Source organism: Dermacentor silvarum, chromosome 4, assembly GCF_013339745.2.
Source record: "Dermacentor silvarum isolate Dsil-2018 chromosome 4, BIME_Dsil_1.4, whole genome shotgun sequence".
In the NCBI taxonomy this organism is placed as follows: Eukaryota; Metazoa; Arthropoda; class Arachnida; order Ixodida; family Ixodidae; genus Dermacentor; species Dermacentor silvarum.
This window is the reverse complement of record NC_051157.2, coordinates 67,088,760-67,115,452: the sequence shown is the minus strand read 5'-3', so window position 1 is coordinate 67,115,452 and position 26,693 is coordinate 67,088,760. Positions and strand designations below refer to the sequence as shown.

At 45.5% G+C, this 26,693-nt stretch overlaps 1 pseudogene; it reads left to right on the top strand.

The window, feature by feature from the left end:
- Positions 1–26,693, top strand: part of LOC119448675 (Down syndrome cell adhesion molecule-like protein Dscam2) — a 181,265-nt pseudogene that overhangs the window by 74,231 nt on the left and 80,341 nt on the right.

The following is a 26,693-nucleotide window of genomic DNA, read 5'->3' as shown; positions in this document are numbered from 1 at the left end:
ACTACGTTGTGCCCCATAATCAGATCGTTGTTTTGGCACGTAAAACCCCATAATTTTTTTCAACATTCTTCTCTCGATAAGAATACTACATAGTCTTCATCTTCGCCACGCAGAACTGTTACATATGACGAAGCTGTGCTCGTCTAATCTCATACTGCTGCTACCGCGCTAACTGAAAGCTATACGCGACATTTAAATTCCAACGTTGTGTAGGATCTGTGCGTATTTTTAATATGTTAGCAATAGGAGTCTCAAAGTGGAACAAAATGTGTGTGAAGCGTGCGAAGCTGGTCGCGTGGTAAAGTTATATATAGATATATATACCTTTACCACGTGACCAGCTTCACGCACTTCACACACATACACTTTTTCCACTTATCTATATATGCGACTGACGCTCATCTCCTCCGGGCCACAGTCAGTTGCACTTCACTCCTCGAAGAGGAAGGATGTGTGTCGAGTGAGCTCCTGAAAAACACTTTGCGATGTGGTGTGGTGAACGCGGTTTAAATCATGCATCCAGGACCTCAATAAGGTGCGACGTAATGCTAACGCATTCCTCTCACAATTGCCACTAAATCACCACTGAAGTTTATTTTTGTTCAGTTCTGTTTTGGAAATCAAGAAAAAATGTCGCAGTTTCGCCCGAAAGGCGAAGCATCAATTGCGAGAGCAAATTTACTAGTAGAAAGCTATACGGAGTAAGGATAGTAATTTTATCGGCTGCCTAAACTTAGACACATTTGCTTACTAACTGAATTAACAAGCGTGGTGTCAGCGCGCACATGCAAACATGAATAGATCACACTCGATGACAACAGACAAGCACTGTCAAAACGCTGGCGTAAGCAAGCGCGGTGACAGCAGCGACCGAAGGCTCGTGCGGTCTGGCGCTTCAACGGAAACTGAGCGGCGAAAGCGCAGCGCATACAAAGTTAAGAGCCGTGTGAAGATCGCTTTCAAGATACAGTGCGCCCGACAGCCCTCAGCCGCGCTAAGTACAAGTACGCAGTTGCTGGCAGAGTAGAAGCCGCGCCCACTCCCTCCCGCGCTGTCTTCCCGCTTTCCTCCTTTCGCGTGAGAGACTGAGTCGCCACTTCCCCTTGCGCCCGGTCGCAAGATACGCGTTTGGTGCCGCAGCTAAATTTCGCCTCCCCTCCCTTCCTCCCATCCCCTCAAGGCCGTTCGCACGATAAAAGAAGTCGCGTTTGCTCTCCACCGTGCGTTTGCTCTCCGTGGAAGCACGCCTCCCTCGCAACCCTTTCACTCGCACATACAGCATACGGCGCGCGGCGACGATTTTATCACCGCTGGATTTTATACGGCACCTCACCGCGAAGGCGACTGCGACGACGACGGAAGAAATGTGCTTGGAGTTTCCATTATAACTGCTTTCGCAATGAAACAAAAATTTCAAAAAATGCTTTCATTGACACGTGGCGGAGTTTTCGCGATGTTGTTGCAGAGACGGGAATTCATTGACATGCTATCGTTCGGCCTGGTATTACATGCTAATGTTTATATATGCCTGTCACTTGAACACCGTAACGTCATGGTTTGAAAATAACGTCCTGCATTAACGTTGACCTCCTCTCGAATTTATTTATTCACGACCGCTTACACAAGCAGATCTACTTTCTCACCTCCAGGCAACAAATCTTAGAGCATTCCAACACGCACAAGAAAATTTCTGCCTATGACTCCTCTGATTCAGATCGCGAGAAAAACAGCGAGAGCCTATTATAACAACTTCTTGGCCTTCATACAGTCAGCAATGTTTATTTGCAAGCAAATCCTAAAGAAAGCCGACAATGACTTCGTCATTTTCTATGCTTTTCCCAAAAAATTCAGACCCCAATATTCTATTCGCCAGTGTTATCTCTTTATTTTTGGGTTTTCGCGTTAGATTTTCTTTGGGCAATGCGTGCGCGAAAAGATAAGCCTGCACAGGCCTCAAATCTTCACGCTCATTTTGAGACAGTAGGACAGAATGTTTTTTTCGTGAAATAAATATTCTTGTTGACACGCGTTAGTACTCATGTGTTCTTCACGTGACTGCGCAGCTCAGCACAACACGTGGGGGGCATGCGAGTAAAACCTTGCCCAGGAAGTGACTTATGAATGAGCCCCTTTGGTTGCTGAATGTTTATCAAAACCTGACGCACCACAGAACATACGCGTACTAATACGCGATATGACACTGCAGATATGGCACTCACAGTGTTTCACGCACCATCGTTTACAATCACTCGACCCTTCATAGCAACTGCGCCTGTTACCCGGTCTTCCCCGAAGTCAAAAAACATACTTTTTCACTCCATTCTAAGTGTTTCATTCACTAACTCTTACTCATTCTAGATAAGTATGAACAGCAGCGCCGATTGCACCACCTGGGGTTCCGAAAACACACACACACACACGCACAAAACACCTTCTATGCTACTTATCTTCCTTTGAAGGTTAAAGACTTGCCCTTCGCACCACTCTATACGGAAGACATTGCCCACTTAACGATATCTTGGGACCATGGTCTCGCACATCATATAGCTGCTGGATGCAACAAAGAGCCCCGCTGCGATTCTTGAAGTCAACCGGCCGGAACGATCGTCTGCGACAAAGCGCTGTAAATTCCGTTACGTCGGCAACTCCAGTTCACCTCAACTCTCGACTTTCTTCGCTGAACCTTCCTTCCAATTTTCCTTTTCCTCAGTGCAGGTTAGACTGCAGGGCTCATGCCTCGCTTAGCTTTCAGTCTTTCATTTATCCTTTACTCTTTCTGTCTCACTGACGAAGAACGGTAGAAATAGACAAAGAACCGTAACGACTTTCCCGAACATGTGCTTTTTCGTGAGCCTCAAGAGCATTAAACTAGATATAGTAAAATCGCAGAATGCGATAACAGCAAATCACATAAAAAGGGAAGGGTATTCCACTGCTTCCAATCGATTCCTTTCTCCTCGCACTTGTGTGAGCACGGCACCAAATGGGGCATGAGTAGAAGACGAACACTTGGAGGAGGTAAAAAGCTGTTATACGTAAGTATATCATCATCATCATCATCATCATCACCATCATCATCATCATCATCATCATCATCATCATCATCATCAGCCTATATTTTATGTCCACTGGAGGACGAAGGCCTCTCCCTGCGATCTCCAATTACCCCTGTCTTGCGCTAGCGCATTCCAACTTGCGCCTGCAAATTTCCTAACTTCATCATCCCATCTGGTTTTCTGCCGACCTCGACTGCGCTTCCCTTCCCTTGGTATCCATTCTGTAACCCGAATGGTCCACCGGTTATCCATCCTACGCATTACATGGCCTGCGCAGCTCCATTTCTTCCGCTTAATGTCAACGAGAATATCGGCTATCCCCGTTTGTTCTCTGATCCACACCGCTCTCTTCCTGTCTCTTAACGGTAGTCCTAAGATTTTTCGTTCCATCGCTCTTTGTGCGGTCCTTAACTTGTTCTCGAGCTTCTTTGTTAACCTCCAAGTTTCTGCCCCATATGTTAGCACTGGTAGAATGCAATGATTGCACATTTTTCTTTTCAACGACAGTGGTAAGCTCCCAGTCAGGATTTGGTAATGCCTGCCGTATGCACTCCAACCCAATTTTATTCTTCTGTAAATTTCTTTCTCGTGATCAGGGTCCCCTGTGAGTAATTGACCTAGATAAACGTACTCCTTTACAGACTCTAGAGGCTGACTGGCGATCCTGAATTCTTGTTCCCTTGCCAGGCTATTGAACATTATCTTTGTCTTCTGCATATTCATCTTCAACCCAATTCTTACACTTTCTCGATTAAGGTCCTCAATCATTTGTTGTAATTCGTCTCCATTGCTGCTGAATAGGACAATGTCATCTGCAAACTGAAGGTTGCTGAGATATTCGCCGTTGATCCTCATTCCTAAGCCTTCCCAATCTAAGAGCTTGAATACTTCTTCTAAGCATGCAGTGAATAGCATTGGAGAGATTGTGTCTCCCTGCCTGACCCCTTTCTGATAGGTTTCTTTCTACGTTTCTTGTGGAGAACCAAGGTAGCTGTGGAATCCTTGTAGATGCTTGCTAAGATATTCACGTATGCCTCCTGTACTCCTTGATTACACAATATATATATATATATATATATATATATATATATATATGTCCTGGTATATGAGACATTAGGGGTGCAAATGTGCAAACAATCTTAGAAAAAAAAAGAATCAAGACGAATAACACATTCGGCAGAAATCTACGTGCAATGAGCACAAGCGTGAAATATTGTCTGTTCTCTATTCGGTTGACGTAAGATACTTCGGACATTTGGTCTGGGCTGTGTGCCATATGAGCATCTATAGGCTTTACCGCAGCGGTAGCTGAAGCAGCACTTCTGGTGCAGCCTATCGATATTGCGGTCATTAGGGCAGGCAGAAGAGTAAAAAAAATTGTCCATCACTGCGGGTTTTCTAATACTATGTCATCAGGGCGTCAACGTAGCGAGATGCTTACAGCCAATTCTGCTAAAAATGGGGAGCCGTACGATCGCAGCGGAAAGGATGCGTGCCCGAGAAGAGCTGCTGATTATTGCGCTGACTACGCATCCGCTTTGCGGCGGGAGCACTCTCCGTGAATGCAACAGCGTCCCTAGACGATGACGCCTACGACGCTGGAGCCATAAAGAGGAAGATTGCGCAGATACGAGAAATACGATCGATCACTCGCAAACGACTCGACTCAGCTCTGGGTATCGAGTAACCTTTCAGGGACGTACATGTGCATTACATCAAGGCCGGCGCCAGCATTCTTGGAAATGCTCATGCGCAATGACATTTACGGATGATGGTAGCGCGACGATATTCACTCACTAAGCGACAAACGCCCATAGGTTTGCAGGTTATACTATCCGTTGCTATCTGATTTCCGGTGCTGGCATTAGTCGCGATGAATGTGATTGAATTGAGGCATCCGAGAATTCTTGGTAAGCCAATTCTGTGTAGGAGGTGATCGAGTGTGACCGGGGTGCAATGGGTGTTCAGAGAGACAAGATGAAGGCTGGGAACGTGAATAAAAAAAAAGAATGAAGTGAGAAGCCTGCTGTAAGTAGATGGTTGAGACGAAGCGGTGACAAGCGTTGCATTCGACGAAAAAAAAATGGCCGTGCAATTATACTCGTTGCTTCAGACAGTGAGTACGAAATAATTGTAGGCGATGTTCTCATCCCCCTAATTTTGTTTCCATTGTTTCGACACTGCCTGTCATCCCTTCTACTAATAGCATCACCTCCACGACCCTAAGTGTTCCGCTGAACGTTTACTATAAGTTTTATATCATCAAAAATGTAGCACGTAGGAGAGAACAAAATCAGGTGATTTTGAATTACGGTCGTGCGGCCTCCGCTCAGTGGCTCCATGGCCCCGCTATGTTCTCTGGACAATTGCGACTGCGCTGTCGACATCTGTCCCGGCGAGCCAGTTGTCAACGAGGAGGCCATTCCGAGTAATGGTGGCCGTCCATGCTGCGGCAACGACTGGCAATACGATACGTAAGTAAGCAAGCAACCCTCAGGGCTGACATCCACAATGTTCGCTAACGGCAGTAAATAATGGTTAACCACCGCGTCCCTCGCCTTCCTCAGACCTGAGTGCACGCTTTTTTTTACTTGAAGTGCACAGAGAACATTCTGTTGATTGTAAAAGTAATGGTTGAAAGGGATGCAGTTACACACCGAAATCCCACTCATTTCTGCATCCAGGTGTTCGAGTTCTTTCCGTATGAAAGGGCTCTGATGTGTCTAAAGCCGGGATAACTATAGTGCTAGCAAGCTGCCTGTGAGCTGTACGCGCATTTGCATTGCACGCTCTCGCATGATATGAAAGTGATTACGCTCGCGCAGATGAATTTGAAGGAATTGCAATCGCCTGGCGAAAATATGCTCCTCGGGAAAACTTTATTCATCTGAGTTAAGCCTCAAGCTATCCCTTTCAAATCAATTGCTCAGTGCACTATACGTCGTCCTGCTCTGTGTTAATGCTAGCCGGATGAGCAGTGCACGGAAGCTTTCGCCACATAAAAACGATCGTGCGTTTTCTTATCTGGTTTGTTCGAGCATCGTTCAGAGTGCCGTTCGTTATCGCAGCTGCAGCTTATATATACAATTGCGCTTCAACATTTTTCACGAAGAGCCGCGAACAGGTGCCGGAGTTCTCACGGTCACCGGCTCTGCGAGTTCTCGGGATGCGCGACAATCAGCGTCACTGAAACAGAGGCCCGACAAGATTTGTGGCATGCACGTAGATGGGGAAAGATTTAGTTGCATCTGTCCCGTGATCATTTGTCTTCGTGCCTACGTGGGAGAGCTCCCGAAAGGGCTTGAGTCCTGCCTTTCTTTCCTGTTTTATATGGTGCGGCAATGAATCAGTTGTAAAGCGTTGTCTTTCGAGAACGTATGCTCGCTTTTTTTTCTTTTACAGCTCGTGCTGGCATGCATTTATCGCGTAGGTAATTGTACTTCTGAAATGTTCTTAAATTTTAATTTCAACAATTCATATTTCCGCTAGTAGACACAAACTGCTCTTGTTCAAATTCAGATGTTAAAGAAAGCACATGTCGCTCGCATTGTGTTTTTTTTTATCTGCGCGTTCCTTTAGTTGTTCCTGAGGGTTTTTTTTTCCTTTGAAAGATCATTGGGTTCTTTCTTAAAATTGCCTTGTCGGGGCCTTTACTATTTATTATTTAGTAATCGCTGAATTGAACGTGCTCGATTTATTCTATTGTAATGTTTGGTCAGCTGTATCACTGGGTACTCGGATAAAGATGCTTACCAAAAATAAGGAACGACCACCATGCCACCTTCATACAAAAATGAAAATATATTGGCTTTCGAGAACATTCTAGATCGAAACCAAAAAGAATTGGCGGCCTTTTAAAAGCTGTTGGTAAGTACCTCGAATGCAGACATTTATGAAGAAAAATTAACGTTGTGACTGGAAGCTAGTTCTAACATCGCAAATAACTATGCTGTCAAAGTGGAAGCTGCTTAAGTAAAAAAAAAATATAATAATTTCAAGCCGTCTGATGCGTAGCCTTATACCACTAAAACTTAGCGTGTACCATATCGCGTCGGGTGTACAGCTAATCCTAACGATAATTCCCATAAAATAATAAATTGTGTTTTACGTTCCAAAACCACGATTTGATTATGAGGTACGCCGTAGTGGGGGACTCCGGAATAATTTGGACCACCTGTGGTTCTTTAGCGTGCACCTAAATTTAAGCACACGGGTGTTTTCGCATTTCGCCCCCATCGAAATGCTGCCGCCGTGGCCGGGATTCGATCCAGCGATCTCGATAATGCACCTAGGAATATTTAAACTTTTTGCACGCATTTAATCTTGTTAGACGGTATTTCGCCTAGATACTATATATATACGCTTATTGATTACTTCTAAACAGTATTATTCCTTCCAAAAAGATATTTGTGTTAATGTCCAGGCTTTCTCTGTGATGCCAAAGTTCATCTGTATACATATAAAGCTAAAATCTGAACAATGAACTCGTCGAACTTAAAGAGAAAAGAACAAGATCACTGTTCAGAACATGAACACTCGAGCTGTATACACGACAAATACCCTCCACCAAAAAAAAGCACTTTGTGAATAAAAGCGCCAGTTCAAACACCTGCGCAATCGCACTGTGTCGTCGCTGCCGCGTTAATCCCTATCATCAAAGAGCAGCGCATGGGAAATTGCTGTGCGTATGTTTCTAACAGGGCATACAATCGCTAGCTGTCACGGAATGAAAGTGCCGGCGCGTTCAGCGATGCGCGCACGTATACCGCCAGTGGCGCGAATCGCAACGAACGGATCAATGAGCTTTACGTCAGGGTAGGCCTAGTTCCCGCTGACCTCGCTTTGTTTAACAGCTGTTAGAAGAGTTGTGTGGCAGTAAACGAGGGAGATGCACCTTCAAATAATGTGGCCTTATTTCAGTCGTACAACGAACGACTAGGTGAACCGCTTTGGTGGCTCGATGGTTATGGCACTCACTCTGATGCTCAGATCGACGTCGGGAGTTCAGTTCCCGCCTATGCACCCCGCATTCGAACAAGTGCGGAAATTAAAGCGCATGCACGTACAGAACTCCCAATAGAGGTGCTGTAAATTGCTTACGACTCGACGGCGACGTAGTCATTGACGACATTTTGTATCATAAGAAGGGGCATGGGTTATATTGTTGGCACGTCTACTTATCTTTTTTCGCAATTATTTCTAAATTCATACACTGCGATGTTGGACGCTTGACTGATGAGTGTGTGCGTATGTGCTTATTTCATATACATGTCAGAAATGAGCCCGCAAATAGACAGCGCCCACCCTGTACTTTCCTAAGGGTCCCATTCTTTTTAATCGAACACCTTTCTTTTGGCTCTTTCGGCTGTTTTCGCAGTTGGTCGGGGTTTGTGGTCGGACTCGGCAAAGAGAACGCTCTCTTCCTTTTTCTAGCTTGCTCGCTCGCTCGCTCGCTCGCTCGTTCGTTCGTTCGTTCGTTCGTTCGTTCGTTCGTTCGTTCGTTCGTTCGTTCGTTCGTTCGTTCGTTCGTTCGTTCGTTCGTTCGTTCGTTCGTTCGTTCGTTCGTTCGTTCGTTCGTTCGTTCGTTCGTTCGTTCGTTCGTTCGTTCGTTCGTTCGTTCGTTCGTTCGTTCGTTCGTTCGTTCGTTCGTTCGTTCGTTCGTTCGTTCGTTCGTTCGTTCGTTCGTTCGTTCGTTCGTTCGTTCGTTCGTTCGTTCGTTCGTTCGTTCGTTCGTTCGTTCGTTCGTTCGTTCGTTCGTTCGTTCGTTCGTTCGTTCGTTCGTTCGTTCGTTCGTTCGTTCGTTCGTTCGTTCGTTCGTTCGTTCGTTCGTTCGTTCGTTCGTTCGTTCGTTCGTTCGTTCGTTCGTTCGTTCGTTCGTTCGTTCGTTCGTTCGTTCGTTCGTTCGTTCGTTCGTTCATGCTATTCGCTTACATTGTGCAGAACCATCGCTGATGGTTTCTGCACAATGTTTTATTGCCCTAACATGTATCACTGAAATGTAAATGATTCACTCGAAAGGAAGCTTCATTGAAGAACTGCAAGCTCGTGAAAACTAGGAAGGTGATCCCCATGGCTAACGGTTTCCGCAGAAGGAGCCATAGCCATCCCCGGCGTTACAGGCAGAAGGTAGAGGACGCTCCCAAGAGAGAGAGAGAGAGAGAGAGCAAGGAGAGGAAAGGCAGGGAGGTCAACCAGAAGAACATCCGGTTTGCTACCCTGCACTAGGGGTAAGGGAAAGGGGAAATAGAAAGAGAAATATAGGGAGAAAATGAGCACTCAGTACACGTGGGACAATGTACAGAGACACTATAAGCGGTCTCTTAAACCAAGCTTTCCACAAACTAATATAGAGTAACATTTGATGTTTACAATATTGTGAGGGAAGGTGTAAACATCGTGCTTGAAATACGACAGCAATAAAACCTGTGCAAGGGCGTTTTACAGTTTTGATCTTGCAGTGATGACGAATTTTCGTGGTCCCATCAGCGTGAATAAAGGCAGGGAGTGACCGATTACTGTACAAAGCTTTTGTGCCTTCTATGATGCAGAACACTGTAAAATCTTGTAGCTCTAGGCGCTGTTATTGAACAGAAAACACGTATGAAACAAATTCACGCAGAGAAATTTAAGAAAACATCAATCCACAAGCATAAAGAGGACGGAAAGCGCCAATGACTCTAACTAGATCCAAATTACAAAAAAAACTTAGTCACATGTCCACGCCGATGTAATTTGGTCTGCTCGTCTCACGATTCGTCTGCTCATATTAAGTGAGTGGCAGAATATTATTCATGCATGACAGGTCGCCTTCGAGTCATCTTCTCTAAAATGTCTATATCTGACGGCCATAGTAAATTTATCGTGTTACAGTGGCGGTGATTGCTGCGAACATGGTTCGCCTCTTAAAAGGACATAGTGTTTTCCAGTGAGGCAGTCCCAAAATGGCTCTGACACTGCGTGTTTGTGGTGCCTGTCACCGATGCCTAAGCGCGAGTGACAGATTATGGGAGGCTGTCTGAAATTGCCTTGATGCTGTCCCTTTACTAAAATCAGGCGCTCGACGCTGGGCACGTGAAAAGAATCTGTCAACGTTGGCAGCATTAGGAAGGATTGCGGAGAATCTTGTCAACGCGATGCTTTTTTTTATTATTATTTGGTCTGTTATACATCGCACCAAGCCAATAATACTGAACAGTGGAGATCACTCGTGATTGAGGCTTTTTGCCAAGCTAGTTCTCTTTTTGTTAATTCCAGGACATACGCTCAGGAAAAAGATACTGCGCAATACAGACGAAGACGAGGAGGTAGACAGGGGCTGACACAAACTCTCAAGCAATTTTTTTGCAGTCAAAGTCGTCAATTTGAGTGCGCTACCACACACGCGAATAAGGCCGCTCAAGTTCAGTGTGAAAAAAAAATTAATGCTGAAATGCATATTTACAAGATATTTGCGTCAATGCAACCTGGCGTGAATGAGCCTGTGCTTGCTACCCAACAAACAAATTGACGTATCGCTCAACCGATCGTTGCCTTTAGAGGTGGTATCAAGGGCTTTTAGAAGCTCTCTGGCAATGGAATCTTATCTTCTGCCCAGAACCTTGATGCTTCAATGTCGTAGAGTGCAGATGCACGTGTGACAACGCACACACAAGCGCACAATACAATTTTTTATCGAAAGTTCCTGTTATATTGTCTGTCTGTTCGTCTCTTTTACGCGGTGTCTTTTTTTTCCCTAAGTATCATGAGCGTTGGCTAATGATGTATGATAATGAGCCCAGCAACAATTTTTATTTAGCATTAACTTATGAACCAATTCTGTTGACTGGACTTCGGAAGTAAGAGAGATACATAGAAACGTCATTGGTTTACAACATCGCACCGAGGCGCTATCCATCGGGAAGCCTTGGCCACCAGTGGAACCCTTAGTCCATTACCTCACGAGCCGCAGCTCTTCTTACCAGATTGATCTGGTCCCAGAATGTTTTATCCTTATGAGTTTTTTTAAGCCCTATCCGCGGTATAGTAAATATCTGCAGTAATGGGGCAATTCGATGAATTTTGATACCTCTATGCAAACGTTTTGCCGCTAGTGTGAAAATGTCACGTTTCATTTCTACGAAAGTTAACGGACAAGAATATACACCGTAAGTGAGAGCGAAAGTTGCCTTGCACGTGTCAGTAGCACGCGGCTATGCGAGAAGTGTCACATGAGTTCACTACAGAAGGCTTGAGGTAAATTCCCGGAGGTTAACTCTGTCTCTCCTTGACTTCCGATCAACGCTTACATAGTACGGCATATTGCTGAGGCTCTGCAATGTTTATGGTTGCGTTCTTTCAAGATCCCTACGCCGATACGAGGGAAGCATTTCTCTGTATGAGTTACATGCGATGCTTTTTTTTTTTTTTTGGAACTGCCTTTAGGTTACTCGACTGACGCAATGAAAGCGAAAGAATAAATATACCCGAAAAGAACGTAATAAAAGTAAACAGTTTGCTAACATAGGCTGAATGCTACACTATGCAGAACAGCATCTGCCTTATCTACGAGTATGCTCGCCAGAGGCTCTGAAGTTGAGGCTTCCCAGTGCGCTAGTTTTCCCATCTTGCGTTTTTCTCTTTTTTTTTTTTCAACAGCCGAACTTTGACAAGAAAGTACGCTGCTGTCTTGTCAAGACGACTTAAGACAGAGTTTGATAAGCTGTTGGAAGAGACTGCTTTGATGTGCTGTGCTTAAATTTTGCAGCTTGTCCGAGATATGCCTGTAGCCACTTCAAGCTTGACAGGAAAAAGTTAACAGAATCGTGCGCATGTATGTTTTCTGAATCGAGTTTAATACAAATACTAGCACAAGAGTACCTAATGCTTGCGATGATGATGATCCTTGCGATGATGCCAGCTGCGCTGACAGTATAAAGGCTCTAACAGCATTTCATCATTTTTGTATTTGAGGCAGTGGGGAGCACTCGCGGAAATGTAAGATCTTATGTGTATGGTATTCCGGTATGTCAATTTTGCGTTTCATGAATCATAACCTAATAATTAACCAAAATGAAACTCAAATATTTGGCCACATCATCAATCCTCTTGCGTTTAGCATAATGCGTCCGCTGACCTAAGCTAGCTTCAGAGCAGAAGAGCAATAAAATTTATCGAGAACGACTGCCAAATAACAGCAGATGTTTCAAATATCGAGTGAAAACTTGATGGAAAAATTTAAGCAATGTTTCTTAATCCTGAATTATGGCATACGATAAAAGGGAGCCTTTGCGACAAATTGTGGCTGAATTTGGTCTCCAAGCAATCACCCAGCGCCCGCCCGTAGCGCAAAACTGCCGACCGCCATGCGGTCCGAGTATCGCGTTTCAAATATTGAGCACTGCAACGCTAGAGCACTGCACGGGCTCGGGCTTACCCGAAAGCCCGGGTTGGGTAGGGCAGTTTTTTTCACGGGCTCGGGCCGGGCTCGGGCACGGCATGTCCTTTTGTCCCGGGCCCGGGCCGGGCTCGGATATTTTGACGCGGGCCCGGGCCGGGCTCGGACTTTCTGGTGGTGCGCATGTAACGTGCAGCGAGTTACCCTCGCGTGTCTCGACTCTGAAAAACCTGTTGCCACGGCGCAGCTGGAAGCTAGCAATGCTGCTCCTGTGTACTTCTCTTTTCTTTTTGCGTCGTATTTTGCGCTGTTTTGACAGAATGTAAAAGTCCAGAAAGACCGAAGTCACCTCAAACCAAAGGATGCCATTGTATTCCTTACCTAAGTCAATGTAATGAATCCTTTCAGCGCGGTGCAAGCGCGTTTGCAACTTGCTGATCCTTCAAAGGCGAATTGTTAAAACGATCAGTCGTAAGATAAGATAATACGTCACGCAGCTGAAATATGGCACTAAATATTGCACTGAATGCACTGAATGCACGCATGTTCTCAACCGGCCGCCTAGCAGCAGCGCATTACGCTGCACCTTGGAGGTGCGAGAAGCTTTCTTTCTCCATTTACTCCATCCGTGCGTTGCGCTGCGCTCACGACCGGTCGTGGCTGGGCTTCGGCTAGAGTGTGCTATAATTCCGTTGAGGTGGGACGAGGGGCTGGGGCGGCGCATGCTTTGAAGTGAGGCGCCCGACGTGGAAAAATACTGTGGCGGCGCTGCGATGGAAGTGGATTGGGCCGCATCAAGGTCGCACCGTTGGAAACTGCCACGGCCGCTGGATATCCAGCGGCCGTGAAACTGCTGACGATACTGCTCGGCAGGGTCATTCGTACTACTTTGTGCGCTGGTATTTGCGTTCAGACCGCTCAAATTGTGTTCATAATCGCATATGGCATGTATTTATGCCTTAAGAATAAATTCATTTCATTATCTTCTTTATTTTATTTTTTAATGCCGCTCGGTGATCTTTTTCGGTCTCGGGTCGGGTTTGGGCCAGTTTCGAGCCGGGCTAGGGCCAGGCTCGGGCCTAAGGTAAAGGGGTGGCGGGCCGGACCGGGCGGGTAAAGGTAGATTATTTCCGGGCCCGGGTCTCGCCATAAAACTGTTGGTCGGGCTCGGGTGGGCAGCCCAACGTAAAAACGGGCCCAGGCCGGGCCCGGGCTGAAAAAATCGGCCCGTGCAGTGCTCTAGTACACGCCACGAACATCATAACGCCGTCAGAAATAAGCAGTAAATGCGTGGCTAAAGTTATGGGGTTGAAGGTTTCCATTAGCCATAACCGTAAGGCTGTATTGATTCACCGCAACCTAAGCGGACAACCCGCAACGACTTCCACATTTATGCATCACGTATTATTGGGACATGTGACAGGTAGTCGAAGCAGAAAGACAACATGAACAGGGACTTGCTTTGTATTTGCAGGTCGATAGGTTTACCTTGTCGCCGACGACGCGGCTTGTAGAAATTGCCGACTTCAGTGCGTCCAGCGTGCCGTCTTGTATAGTGTACGATCGTTTAACTACTAGGACGGGCACGGTTACTTAACAACGCACCGACGGCATTACTGGGCTTACGGAGGCGGCAGTACATGCAAAATTGCCGCGCGACTGGCCGCTCGAGGCACTTTGCGTGTATTCACGGGCTTCTTTCACGCTAGGAAAAAAAAAGCATTTATACAGCACTTACTGAGCAACAGAAAGCTGTATCGGGAGTTTCTCATGTTGCTCTACAATTTTCTCATTTATACTTTTCATCTAATTACAGTATTTGAGAAGTTGAATAATTATTTAAGACATGTAATTAGGCGGAATGCATAAAAAATAATCTGAGCATCTCCAAGGGATGGCAAACACTATTACCTTGGTTCTATCCAGCTACGTGGCATTTGCATATTTTAAATCTTGGTGCATAATAGTTGGGACACCTTGTATATAAAGAAATGAAAACCAAATGGCGTACTATACTTTTTAGTCTGCACGTCTCATATTCCAATTATTCCCATATTCGAGCACCCCCATTGACCATTATTTCACTTCAAATGCTAACCATCGGTGATATACACTTTAGATGAGGACGTTATGCGCATCCTTGTGCAAAGCCCTGAATGACTGACTGCCAAGAACGAAAGAAGGACGAGGAATAACACGGCCACTATAAACTTATGGCGTACGTGTGCAAACCCTAATTATGCCACCAGTAGGAAGTAAAATACTTACTCGCCACGTTTTTTTCAATAAAAATGGCAAAATTCAAACTGATCTTTTGCGAGTGAGGACATCAGTCTTGTCGCCAACGCATAGTAGCAGGCCCTGTTCTTATGCCATCGTCGGCGTCCTGTAAACATGGCCGTTGTGAAACGTGTCCGTGAGTTGGCTGTGAATGATTCGACGATTCGGCACCGGCATTTCTTTGGCAAAGTAAACTGAGAATCACTTTTCAATCATGACGTCCTTCTCTTTGAGCGAGGTTTCCGCGGCTGCAGTTCGAATCTGCATGCGAAAAACGTTTTCAATGACGTTCGCCTCACTTCCGCCGGTGCATAGATTGCGCGCCCGTCACAACCTGCTGTGCCGCAGATCGACGTGAGCTGCTAGCAGCCATCTTTTGAACGCATGCGGAAACGCGGACCGCAGTGCAGTCAGGCGATTTGCATGCGGTACCGCATCGCGCGTCTACCAACCAAAAGAATGATGCGCCAAGTGCAGCATTTCCTTGTGTTTTCGACATCCACTTCTGTGGGAATGCCGACACACCGATGCCGCTTTAATGACGTAGGCCGTTCGCGCATTCCACCGTCCGTTTCTGCAGCGTGCGCCATCGCGCTTCCGGTCTACTGTTCGCAGAGTTGTTCGTTGTGTACCAGCAGCTAAACGAGGAAGTGAGTGGTGGCTTGCGGCGGAGGACGGTTGCTGTGCCACGAGCTGACGGCGAAATCGAATTGCGTGCGGTCCCGACGTGTTCTCCTGTCTCGTGTGCCATGGAAGAATGCTTCATTATCAATGCAGGCAAACGCGTCCACCTACTGGCATGTTAGTTTCCGAGGATCCGCACAGCACGGAATGGTTTGATTCGCGTGGATGTGTATTCCTATTCATATATCTCGATGGGGAGATTAGTCAACCCATGAAGCTTCATATTCTTTTCTGGAGGCGTTTGTTTCACGGGCCCTCTGTTCTCGCAGCTTTTATGCGACGTTTCTGCGTGGATAACTTAACGTCAGCATAAGAACCGATTAAACGAAAACCTAGCGATATGTGTCGTGAATTTTTAGTGCTTTATCAAGTACACAAGATAAAACGAAGGTCACAATGATACACGTGCAAACACTTATCGCATTTTAATCTATATAGTAGAGATGTTTGGGCGCTTCGCTCGGAGCATTAGCAGTCGCTGGTTCTAAAAACGTTTCCCAAAGGTAAGCTCTCCCTTCATTTATTAGTTGGTTTTCAACAATAAAATAAAGTACCTGCGTCCTGCTCGTGTATGCGTCTTATTCCTACATCCGCGTTCACTTTGTTGGCTGGACATTTCATAGCAGAATTGGTAACTTTCGCATCATATTCTGCAGAATGCACACTGCAGTGAAGAAACTTAAATACTCATACTTTCTACACATTCATTACGTATCAGATACAGGCACCTACAAACGATACAGGAAGAATTTAGAAATGTCCTACATACATATTTCATCGCGTCCTACATAGAGTGAAGCTGGACTGTGTAACGGTGCTATTATTGCGGCGACATGACGGCTGCGTACATGAGATCACGTGGTGAGGATCTGTATTAGGTGACGGAACTTAAGCACGCAGCAAGGTTTCACTCTCTTTCTTGGGCAGTGCGCAAACAAACGAAACACGAGATAGAATACAGGACGAGCGCTTTTCATTCTGACAGTTTCACTGGTCTCTTGGTTGTTATTCCAATTCTTTCCTGCTAAAATACGAGAGGAAATTTTGCTTACAAACGAAATGTGAAAAAAAAAAGAATTGGGCACCACATAAATCGGACTTGCAATTCCTTTCACCATCAAGCAGGATCTAACAGCATTTCTTGTTCGTAGCGTGCTATGTGCAATACTTTGAATGAATGGAAATAAGTTACATATCTACACCAGCCGTATCACGTGTCGGGACTACATAGAAAACGGCGATGCGCATTTCCTGTTTCCGGTCGGCCTTCTTTTGGCGGGGCAGTGAAAGATGGTAGATGGGAACACGAAGCTTTCCGTCGTCCTTTTACGGTCTTTCACTGCGTTTCCGCACATTCGATTATACGCCAAAGAGAACCAGCGACTTTTTGTACGCCCGCATGACAGCCCGAATCGTCTGCGCTGCGCGCTTGCGAATCACGCCATTCACGCAACGATACGGGATGCCAAGAAAGTAGCACTTCTCGCTACTGCCGTAATGCGGCCACAAACGATGCAGATGACAGAAAAATAAATTGCGGGATGGAAATGGTGGCGGGACGGAGTGTGCACTGTCCCTCTGGAACAGTTCAGTGATGGAGAGGTGGTCGTTGCGTACATCTGCGACTAAAACACCGGTCATTCGCGGATGGCGGCGAGAGTCTCGTCGAATCTCGACGATTCTTTGCTTCCATTCCTCATAATAAGTGTTGCCTTGGCGATTCTGTTATCCTCACCACTGCTCGAACTTGTCGTGATGAATAGCGCTTTCCGTGAGAAGTGATACGTTGCGTTGCCAATCGCGCCGAGTGGGTATCACGGATAGCGTTGCCGCGGAATTGCAGATTGCCTCGTGTTTGCCATAGACCTGTTTAGAAACGGCGCATGGCAGCTTTTGTTGGTTTTCAACACTCTGTACGTAGCGACACGCCAACAGCGTCATCGCCACTCAAGTTATTGCGCCAGTGCGGCTGTCAAGGAAGTGAGTGAGATGGTTGCTTGCACCACTTGCTGTTAAATTACGGACGCGTAGCAACTAAGCTGGATTCGAATGACAGGCGGGTTTGTTGACTCACTCGGCAGACGAGCGTCACATGTCTCATTGTCACTGAATCACGCTGCGTCACAAATGGGCCGAAACCTCGATACCACAGTCGACCTGCGTCTGTGCAGGAGGACAGTGCCTAGTATAACGCAAATAATACTTCACACTAAAAAAAAATCAGTTTCAGTAGAAAGGCGAAGCAGTGATAGCGACAGCAAACTGTTAGACAATTCCACGATGTACAATTGCACGAAGTTCATATATACATATCGTATAAACTGCAGTAAACGTTCGCTTACTAACTAAACAAGCCTGTTGTGGCACGCATACAGAAAAACGCGAACAGATCTCACTCAGTGACCGCGTGAACTCGCTGACGCAACGCTGACGGGATGCGGAGCGCCGGAAGCGGGGAGCGTGCGTGCCTGTCTCCAAACCTCTGATTACGCGACCTTCAAACACCAGGCGCGCGGGAAGACAGAACACGTGAAGCCGCCAGACACTTAGCCCTGGCACCAGCCGCTGATCTCCTGCAACATACGGCGTGCGGGCCACGTATGCAGTCAACCGCGCGGACAGCCATACAGCAACCACGGCGGGGCTAGAGGAGTCGACGTGTGCTCTCCTCCCCTAGGACTGCCTTATTCTCCCGTCTTGCAACTTGAGGCACGCGTAGCGCAAGGGAAGATGCTGTAAATCACGCCACCATCCTTCTCGGCTCACCTTCGCATGCTTTCTCTCGCACCAGCAGCACATGGTGCGCTGGCCACCCATTTTCCTCGCACTCAGACTCATTCATAAAATCACGGCGACGGTGACGGCGAAATTTGCCTGCAGCATCCATATAATTGCTGTTGCCTAAAAAAAAGGTAAAACAACACGGACTTAAGCAACTTCGCAAAACACATAACCCGAATTACAATGAATCAGAGTTGGTGAGAAGGAGACCGAGGCACCCGATCTACGCGAGAACTTACTGGGAAAGAGACTTTTATAGTTTTTTTTGAACATTATCATGACTGCAGCTTTTCAGCAAATCAGTTCGGCGGGCTGATCCGCAGCTGTTACTATGGCTTGGCTGCCTAATGTTAACGCTATCAAATTAAAAAAAGGACTTCCAGAAGTTATCTCTAAGCAGATGTAGGCTTTCGTATACGTGTGTGCAAAGTTTCAAGCCGAAACCAGAGGCCTTTTAGTTACGGAAGCGGTTCTAAAATTTATTTCAAATGCTCGAAAGTTCCTTCGACACGCACCGGCCGCAATTCAGAAATTTGAGGCAGCGATCCCAATGCGCCAATATCTTTGAATTGTTTTCAGCATGTTTCTCGCAATGCGTGGTTTATTTCTGTTAAGTTTCATCTTTACGCACTAAACATTTTAAAAACATACATCGTTTTAATCTGCCACTAAATATCTATAATGCCTGCTAGCTATTAAAATATAATTGGTGACGAAACCCGCATGATTAGTAAGACTGCAAAAACACTTCCCTCTGTTCTACTTGAAGTTGATTTGATAACCTACGTCCATTACATTTCATTAGCTCCCAAGCCGGTTGGGGTCCGTCCTTGCAGATTATTAAGTCTATCGTGCACTGTCTATACAGAGCCCTTTGTTCTATCCAGTTAATACAGTGTTATAGAGATAAATTTATTTCCACAATTCATTTGCCTTGGTAATTTGAGATTTCCCCTATTGTCTCCACTGGCTAGTATTAAGGGTACCACGAAACTTTCCGGTAAGATTCCAGTCTGTCCACAGGCTTGCAAAGGGCTGGCGTGTTGTCATTTAAAATATGTTGTCTGTTCTCTTTCATCACCCTTTCCCTATTTCCATTTCGTCCAAACAGTGGTGCTGGAAAAGTTCGTGGCCAGCGTCTACGACGCCTACGTTGTTCGCGGAAACTCGGCTGTCCTCCGCTGTAACTTGCCTCCAGCCGTAAGAGACTACGTCATGGTGACGTCGTGGGTACTCGACGATGGCGTCACTATCGGCACGCTTGCAGAATCTGGTGAGTGAACGATCTGCCAATTTGGGGTGTAAACGAATTATTATGAATTTAATGCTTTAAAATGTGGCATAGGGACAATTGTGTAGGTCGCCGGAATGGTACAGCTGCGCAAATACATTTATGCGCATTGGGGCACGTTCAAGATCCCCCGGTGGTCGAAATTAATTCGGACCATCCACTACGGCGTGCCTCATAATCAAATCGTGGTTTTGGCACGTAAAACCCTATAATTCATTAGGAATTAAAAATACATTTACGAAAGGAAGACGGAGGACACAAACAGGCTCTGACTAACATTTTGTTGTGTGTATGTTACTTCCGCCTTTTGTCCATGTCTTTCGCACTGCTGTACTACTCCGGATGTCGAATCAACTATCCGAATTTATCTTCATGCTTTCTTCGTTATTGTGATATGTCGTTCGCGGCTAAAATAAAACAATAGGGGATTCGGAGTTACGCAATACACCTGTGGTTATTCGTCCTTTGAGGCACCAGTGCGTTGTTTTCCGATTTAAGTGATTTCGTAAAGATCTCCCAACGTCAACTACTCTACTGCGGTGATTCGCCTTGTAGACTTTGTCTCACTGCACTTTTAAAGACGAAACAGCTTGCAAGCACACTCTAGATATTGAATGTACGCAGGGTTTCATGCTTTAATGCCATTGCGAAGTTCTCGGCGCTGACCATTGTACCATTGACAGCGAAGTAGACGGCGCACGTTTTACGATCTTTCTCGATTTGCCAGTTTTCTTTTTTCATGCTTCAGCTATTTTCGTTCGCTCTATGTCGCCTGCAGTCTCTCCCGATTTAATTCTCAGTATTTCCAAGCCGTTGACGTGGTCTGTAGTACATTCTTCACTGTGAGGCATTGAGAGTTTTCTATAATTTATATTGCACATTCGGTTTGCACCAAGCGGATGTCTCGAGAAATCAATCGCACATTGGTGGTGTGCTGCGCTCGCATACGCCCTCTGTTGCATTAATCTTTCCTGTCGCGCTGTTTCACTGAACTGTTTCTGCTGCTCCTTGGAACTATGTTCCAAGAAATTTGTAACCGCAGCGGCCTCAACAAATATCGCTAAGAACAATGCGCGAACAATATTTCGAATGTAGAGATCAACTGACAGGTAAAGAAGCGGCTTTTCTTGACTGCATAACACAGCTACTTTGTTATGAGATCTTTACTCTGTCTGCGCGCTACCATTCAACTTGCTGTCCCTTATGTCATGGGCACCATGCAGTTGCGTTTCCTGTGTGGCACATTCGTAATTCATAATTTTAACCTTTCTTAACCCTGTAAAGCCCTAACACTGTTACACATAAAGGATACTTAAAATTCCTTCAAGTTTATTTCTGACCACGGAGAGAGCACTTGTAGAAAGAAAACAAGGCAATGTTACTTGATCAAAAGCTTAATTACCACATTGAGTAATTGAATAGTAATTTTATTTGTAAGAAATCTATAGCTGCAACTATGCTCCAGCGTATAAAAAATTCAAGAACGCTACTATAGACTTAGAGCAAAATTTTCTGTGCTAAATTACAATTTTTTGTTATCAAGTTCATCGCCGCGTCAATGATACGTTGGGCATCACAGGCTTATCTTAATGCGGTGCAATACGCAAATCACGTTCTCTTATTTCTATAGGTGAAACTCAGGGGAGAATCGGGAAGTCAGCACCGACAGTTGCATATCGTACGTGAGCGTGGCTTTAAAGGGTTTTGTAGTCTGGCGAAAAGAAGGTCGAGCTAGGATCGATCGTTTACAGAGTGAGTGAGAAACGATGAGACGGTGCCACATCTTTTACGCTTGAATAGGGGTTTTCGATCAATTTTCCTTCCCCCTCCCATCCCCTGCGTTGACCCCTTAGCGACGTTTACAGTAAGTCGATAACAACCCGTATTCCCTACATGTCGTATTCAGCTAAGCGTTGACGCTCAAGTACTGGCCTTAAGAAGTCCCCTAAAGTACAGGGCTTTGTCAGGGCTGACTGGATAGTTGCATTAGTATATTATTCAGCGGGAAGATCTGGGCTCAATTGTTCTTTTGCATGAAGTAGTGTATTATCAATAAGTCAAAGCACTTCTAATATTGTTAGAACTACCGGCCTTAATGAGACTTCGTAGGTTAAGTGTGTGTGCATGTTAAGGGATGTATGTACTGTTTGTGTTCGACCATTTCTATGTTTCTATTTCCTCCTTTCTAAAGAGTAGGCAGGCGCTGTGCCCCTTCCGGTGGCAGCTGCCAGCCTGCTCCTCGCGTTCCCTTTCTGGTCAAATGTATATGTTTTCCAATCAAATAATAATAATAATAATCACTATGTATGGCCCAGCACCTGAAGTACCATACCAGGACATCGGCTGGAGGAAACAACTCTAGTTATATTTAAAAACAGCATCTCCCTCTAATTCTGATAGATGATGGCCTGCAAAGCAGAACGCAATGAGGAGTAAGACTGCCGCCTTCAGTGCTTTATTTTATCGAAATGAACCAAATTTAACGAGAGTACAAAAGTGGGCTTGTGGGTTCAAGCTAAACATGGTGATAAGAGCGCACCAAACGAGAAAAAGCGAGACGTCCTCATTGCTGTGCCTCGTCTATAGCACTTTTATTTTAATGTGGAGCAGAGGTCATGAGAGTAGTTTATAAAAGCAGAGACACTAAAATGGTAAAATTTCCGAGTGACCAATTCGCTCTCATCCTCAGAAAAGAAACTTCGTTTGTTCAAGTTACTAGATTTTTGTAGCAAATCGGTCACCTTGCTGCTTTCGCAGTGTTCACCGTACTCTGAATCTCGCAGCCAACAGAAAATGTGGGAGTATTCAAGTTATAAAGAACCTGAGATTTAATTACGTGCCTGTATGGTTTGTACAGACACCTCGATTAAGTCACGCGCTCATTTTGAATGAGCTTGCGCAATGACCAATGGAGCTTGCGGATTTCAGCGACGACTTATTGTTTCAATTTGTTTTGAAGGTGTGCAAGCACACGTTTGACCGCGGCACATAACGCAAAAGAAAAGCAAAGAACTACAGTGTAAAATCTGACTTCTGCGTTTGCAAAGTAGATATTATGTGATACAAAAATAAACTGTATTATTAAAGCGAAGTGACTTGCTTCTGAGTTTGCACTTGAATGCAGCGCTCTCAAAAACGAGGTGCCATATATGGGAGCATTGCGCAACATTGGTACTCAAATGGCATACCTCTTTCTACCGACATAGCTTATGTTCACAAAATTACAATTGTACAGCTCCTGTCAGCCCCGACTTCACTGCCAGTATTGGTCAGTAGCGGCACAACCGCTTTCTTAATTCGGAGGAGAGTAGTGTGCCCTAGCGTCACACCTACACAGCACTACTTTGATTTGGCGTAACGGTGCAGTACGTCTCTAGAGTGTGTTTTTCTTCCTTTTTCCTAATGTGTGTTACCCATCGACTAGGAGTTCGCAAAGTATCCATTTGTATTCTTCATTGTTCCTAAGAGGTGAAATGCGGCACTTTCCTCTTGCCTCCAGACCAAAGTTGGCTAAAAGGGACTCCCAGTTGGCTCAAAGCGACCGCCCTCAGATCCCCCTTTTCCTTCGGTGCCTTCCCTCGGTGAGGAAAAGCGGACGTTCAACCTTCAGTGCAAAGCGATTTTACTCCTTCGGCGTCTCCCGGGCTAAACAACATTAGTGAATCGCCGAAACCGTTGGCTTCGTTGAGCCGGCACTCACGAACTGTGTTGGCTCCCGGGCCTGGAACTTGCGAGCGAGCGCGCAGTGGGTTGATCTTGTTTTCGCTCGTTTTACTTTGTTTTCTTCCGCTCTTATTTTGTTCTTTCTTTCTTAGTGTTCATCTTGCCTAACGGTAGGCTCAGTCTTGAACTGTATCTATAAAGTTCGTCTCTAAACGAGACCTAACGCGGGATTAAGTGTGAGTAAAGATGTGCTTAAGATGTCTTCAGGAACATGTAACGATTCCTGCTTGTCAGTCAACCTGCTGCTGTACGCGAGTTCTGCGACGCAGAAGCCAGGGGGAAGTTAGGCGGCGAGTTTATCGTGTACTTCTGGTACGGTTGTGAAAGTGAATTGGTACACAGAAATCCCAAATTCTCTGATTCTGTGTTATTGAGATCTGATATAATGTATCACTAATAATATGGGCGACACCTCTTTCACTTCCTATTCTACGATAAATAAAGTCAAAGTGAGAGCCGTCACTTAAAAACCAACTCTGGGCTAAATGTATAACACTAAAATTTACAAATCACTCACGTTTACAAAAAGTAGTACATGGTCAGGCCAGACATGGTGTTGTCATTACATGAAACCTTTATACTGAGAGCCTGTTCAAGAACAACAAGTTCTTGCGGCTTGCATTTGTTTATACATTAATTGCTTGTTGCAATACCTCCCTACCATTATTGTCTGGGCTAGTGCTCGCCATGAAATGAGATGACATTTAGTTCTTTAGTTTTTCTGTAATGTCGAATATAAAAACGTACAATTGTAAAGCAAACAATCGATAGGATTCTTGTATTTCATTCTAATTACGTATACGGCTCTCGTCTTGGCAACTTGCATTTTAGCCTATTGCAACTTGTATTTTAACCTTTTACGAAGTTATAAAAATCCTAAACAGCTTCGGTAAGTGTACATCTCGAACCGTTTATCCGCATCTCTCACTTTTCAGGGGTCCACAACCGTTACCTGATGCTACCGACAGGCGAGCTTCTTGTACGGGATGTAGATGGCAGCACAGATGCCCACCACTCCTACCGATGTCAAGTGCATAACAAGCTCACAGGAGAAAGCCACCTGAGTACCAGTGCTGGCAAGATTATTGTCACTGGTGAGTTTTCTTTCTCTCTCTCTCTCTCTCTCTCTCTCTGTGTGTGTGTGTGTGTGTGTGTGTGTGTGTGCGTGTGCGTGTGCGTGTGCGTGTGCGTGTGCGTGTGTGTGTGTGTGTGTGTGTGTGTGTGTGTGTGTGTGTGTGTGTGTGTGTGTGTGTGTGTGTGTGTGTGTGTGTGTGTGTGTGGAAGAGCATGAGAAGGTAGGCTACGTCTGAGCCGGTTATCCTAAAATCGCAAATTTGGTACGAAAGGCAAAATGAAAAGGAAAGAAAGAAGAAAATACCAATATGTGCACTACACAAACGAACATAAGTTCACAAAGATTGTCTCATCTAGGGGCGACTGGACCGAAAGCACAGTCCACTAACTAGAGGAGGTTGTTGTTCATCGTCGTGGTTGCAGTCGTCGACGCCATCCGTCACTGCAACTACAGGCAAAATTGACCATGACATCTCTATTCAATGACACAGTAGAGAAACGGGGAAAAATATTCAGAACCCTTCCCCGAGGAAATGGGGGTAAGCGAAGCTTGTGGCAAGACGACGCTGTCGTAGGCATTCCGCTTCGTTTGCCCTAAATTCAGGGTCCGCGGTTCTTCGCTGACATTTGGCCTCAGCATCGCGCTCCCGCAACTCGGGGTCCGCGGCTCTTCGCTCACGTTTCGCCTGGGCTTCGGAAACCCTCAGGCCTAGAATCGGCACGTCGACGACGAGCCCTTTCCCGAGAGAGTTCACGGTGCCCTTACTCAAACGCAGCGTGCTCCTCGGCGGAACGCACCACGCGCGGCCTTTCCCATCCGGTCGCCGAAACTGATCTGAGGCGAAGGAAGCCCAGTGGAAGGGGAACGGTGGGCGAGGAGAGCATCGAGATACCCTAGACTCTGCGTGTGCGTGCCCGCTCTCCCACTGCGGCGCATGCGCGCAGCACTGCCGACCTCTGCCCTGGCCGACTCTCTCTGGGCTCTCGCCCGCCTCTCCCCTAACAGTGTCGACAACGGCGTTTAGCCGTTCCGTCACGTAACCAGCGTTTTGGCAGCGGTTGTGTGCGGTCACACAAACAACACGCACAACTGTTGTCGACGGCGGCGGCGTTTCGCCAGCGTTCGCACCGAGCGCGCGCGGCGTTGGTGGTGTGTTTATGAAGAACGTGCCAACTTTTGCCGTACACCCTATGGCGGTGTACCGTAGCGACCATAAGGCCATGGTCCCTGTGGTCACTAAATAAATGAAAACCACCGGATCATATATATTTCTCATTCTTTATTAGTTCAAATAACCAAATACACCATTACATCTTAATAGTCTTAATTCGAAATACATAATCCCCACCATAGTACAGCTTCGCTGGTCTTCCATCTCCACCCCAGTGGAAGGGCTGACAGTTTTTTTTTCTGTACGTCTCTGGAGACATTATTTCGTAGTTGTATTTACTGAATAGCATCACCGTCGGCGGTAATTTTTGTCTACGGGAACACTTGCGCTGGAAATGTGCCGGACAATCACTGTTTTTATGTTGAATTGACATGAGATTTTTCCTAGTGGACTCTTCAATGTACCGCCCGTCACATTATTCCACAATGTGGAATAAATAATATTAAACACAATAAATAAATAAAATAATTTCACGATCACATTGTGACATGACATCTTTGTGTATATTGTTTGTTTGTGCAGCCGCTTTAGGCTATGGGACCAAATATCTTTGTATGCATTTTTTATATTATTGTGTAATAAAATTCTCCTTTGATTGATTGATCGATATTATTCGTTGATAAATTGTAAATCCTATTGGCTGTTTGCACAAAAGCCAATATTGTCTTCTATTAGAATGCATATGATAGTAGAGTTTGCCGTTATGCTTAGGACGCTATATTGAAAAAGAAATTATATGGACGGGGATTTCAGCAGTACCTTACTGGGTTTTACATGTCTAGTAAAATTAGACGAACTCTCCTTTAGTCCTTAAGATCCGGACAAATATTCGCAAAAAATGTTCTTATTCTATAATTGTTCGCAAGAGAATTGCAGCCAATCATGAGGCTGGACATTCTAGTAAAGGTGGCTGGTCGATGGCTAAAAGCACTCAGGAACAACAAAATTACTGAATTCTGCCCCAGAAGCTCTGCAATGTTGATTCAAAATATTCTGTAAGATCTTAATAAAACGTAAAACAATTGGACTAAAAAAGAAAGTTAACTGGACGACTGTACTCTGCCTGGCTCTAAATTGACCTGCTGATAAACGCACAGGTCGGCCTCTCAAATAAGTGGGGCAAAAATAAGCTGCTCACTTAACTTTCTGGTCTTCACATTATAGTGCGTCAGTACACAAAAAATGCGGTTGATTTTCTGTCTTCAGCAATAGGCCTAACAAAGAGTCACTTTTTCTCAGGTATAAGGTATTATCGTTAA